Raw genomic sequence first — 3,099 nt, forward strand, 5'->3', positions numbered from 1 at the left:
GCCGCCCGCTTGGAGGACTACAGCCTCCATACATGGGGCGCTGGTGGCGCAGTGGTTAGTGTGCGCACCCCATGTATGGAGGCTGTAGTCCTCCAAGCGGGCGGAATGTTTATTTTTGAACCATTGCAGCACATTTTCCAGCCATCGTACATTATAATACACTGAAAGAGTTCTGCCGTCAAAGTAGAGGCAGCTAATGCAGCACAGTTTCAGCTATTTTAGTTACAGCTTATACTTCCCTGATGGTAAGACTTAACAAGTTAGCATGTCCTCAGACGAGAAAATTCATAGTTTTCTTTTGGGAGCCATCCCTACCAGCTGTGTGAGGGTGTTATAGGAAATTGTCAGCTGGGAATCTTGGATGCCAGAGTGTGGTGGTAGACGTGGAGCTCACCATCAGCTGGTGCTGAGCTGATGGAGAGGCAGCAGGATTCACAGCCGCTGAGTCACTGGAAGAGTTGGACAGACTCAGTTTTACATTTGGTTGCAGTGGTTTGGATTTCTAGTGCCGTTATATTATTTGTTTAAGCAGAAAATAAAGTCCCAGCTGTTTGTTCAACATTTAATACTAATCCTGGAGTTTATGGAGACAACGAACAGAAACACACTCCTTTTGGTTTCTTCTAAGACCTTATACATTAAAACAGTGTGAGCTAAAACAATGAATACAAAATAAACAAAGAGGAACTATAAGATATCATGCCAAGGTCTGCAGAGATATTATACCCACATACAGTTTTAATACTGTGTTGGAAGGACTGTTGTGTTTGAAAGGCAGTCTGGAAAGAAGCCTAAGTACACACTGAACACTAATCTGTCTCTCACCTGCCATAATGGAACAAGCGTGAATCATTGCAAAGGACAGCAGCGGACATTCATGCATCTGAAATGCTCAAGTGCCTTCAAGGAGAGTGATTTGAGATTTGCATCAAGTTTATATCGGAGCTTTGCAACCACTGTTTTGGATCCACGACAGCGCAGCACTCAGCAGCTGTGGACTAAGCTGTGGGAAAGATTAGAAACGATTAACCCATGAAAAGACTGTTCCAGATGACAGAGGTCCAGGTGAGGGAACTGTGTGAGAAAATCTGTTATACTGAGACTGATCAGGCTACAGGAGAAGAGTTCAAAAGAACTGAGAGGAAACTTTTACACTATAGGGGATACAACAAAGCTTTATATACAGCTTTTCTTGATCGTTTGTCTCTTTATTTGAAACAGTGTTAACATTCTCTAAACAGTTTCATGGTACATCTAAACTCTATTGCATCTTTGCAAAAGGTAGTCACCCAAAACATTTCATTTACGTTTCAAAACGTCAGCAAAATGAAAACTTGTTTTTATCATCATGTGTGCCACATTGCTCAAAATGTTTCGGCATTTTTTAAAATCTTTTTAATGATTTTATCAACATCTCAGTCAACCTTGGAAAAATATATTTTATAAAAATCTACAATTTTTCGACACTTTTGTTGACACTGACAGCTTACAGTTATTTTTGGATTTGCTGAATGCTCCTTGATTCTGCATCATGAGCTTTTTAGATTACGTAAAAGGAGCCATACTTTATTATCTGTACATCTGTATGTATGCAGTGATTCTGTTTGTGTAACAATGTGGTTCATGTATTGTAAACAGAATATTCCCCTTTGGTCTTTCATGGAAAGTCATATACAGGAAATGACACCCATGTTTTTCTGGGTTCATTACTGTCAGCTGGAAGCTCATCCAATCAGGACACACCACACACATCCCATGTTATGGATATTTAAGGAGAATAAATGTTTGTGTGAACCATTTTGATAACTGAATAGACAAGTTTTCCTGTGATGGCTCAAATGATGAGAAAAGTTTAGAAGTTGTGAAGATAGTTTTACTGAGAACCAACCCATCAGTTTGGACCAGTGACACAAAAACATGAGATTTTACTGCAGAATTGTAGAGAATTGTTCTTTCTCCAAAACGATTTGCTTGAATGACTGAGACATTTTGATCTGTTATGAACGACAAATGAATTATTCAAGGATTTGAGCTAAATGTTTATAAAAATACTTTTCTAAGAAACTGAAATGTAATAAGTTGATGTTTCTGCAGTTGTACATGTGAGGGAGAGAAGTCTTTGAGGACAAACAGACAAGAATACAATCCAAAGATTTACAACAAACACATTTCAAGAAGCTGTGACTCAATTTCTCTAATCTCTAAACCCAAACTGAAAAGAGTTAACTACTTTGTCAAAACTCCACAAATATCTTGCAGAATAAAACAGAGCACATGTTGCCTCTTCTAAAAACTGATTCCCTCCACCGATATAAGTCACACAGCTTTTATATGCTTATGTCTTACAGAGCATCGAATAAACACTGATGAGAAGCACAACCATCAAAGGTGTTCATCTATGTTTTGGCTTCATGAGGCCACGTTACATATTCAAATGCACACAAGTGTATTTTATTCTAAAGCAGCTTCAGTCGGACTCAATATGCAACACTAATGTTACCTACTTTATGTAACATGTAGCACCTGTAAGTACAATGAGAAACACTACAAAGAAAATCAGGGCACAGATACAAAGAATAATATTTATTTGTTACTGCAAAACAAAGTGTTTAGCTGAACTGACAGAAAAAAATCCAAAATACAAGAAACAGATCACTTTGCATCCTGCCTTTGAGTTGTTGGTGATCCCTCTTCTTGCCTAACACCTTGAGGCCTCTTTTATACTCAACATGATGCAAGTGTTCTTCCAATTGAGTTTGCACAGCTGCAATAAATAGGTGAGATAAATAGGTAATCAGGTTGTTGCATTAAGAAGGCCAGTGTTTAAAGGTGAACCAAGTGTGCTCAATGATGAAATGTGTGTTCAGAGATTTAGAGAGATATTTGATTGACACCAAGAGGATTGTGCTTAGACAATTTAGTGGTTTGTAGTCATATAGTTGATACACAAGATTCAAGTTTTCAGAATTGTGTGCAGTTTCATTTACTGTGTGTATCAAAAGTAGAAAAACTGTATTTCCTTATTTAGTGCAGCTGGTTCTCTGAAGTCACACAGACAGTGGGAATGTAGGTTTTAAAAATTATTTTGCATGATTCCTT

Source organism: Labrus mixtus, chromosome 21 (assembly GCF_963584025.1).
Source record: "Labrus mixtus chromosome 21, fLabMix1.1, whole genome shotgun sequence".
In the NCBI taxonomy this organism is placed as follows: domain Eukaryota; kingdom Metazoa; phylum Chordata; class Actinopteri; order Labriformes; family Labridae; genus Labrus; species Labrus mixtus.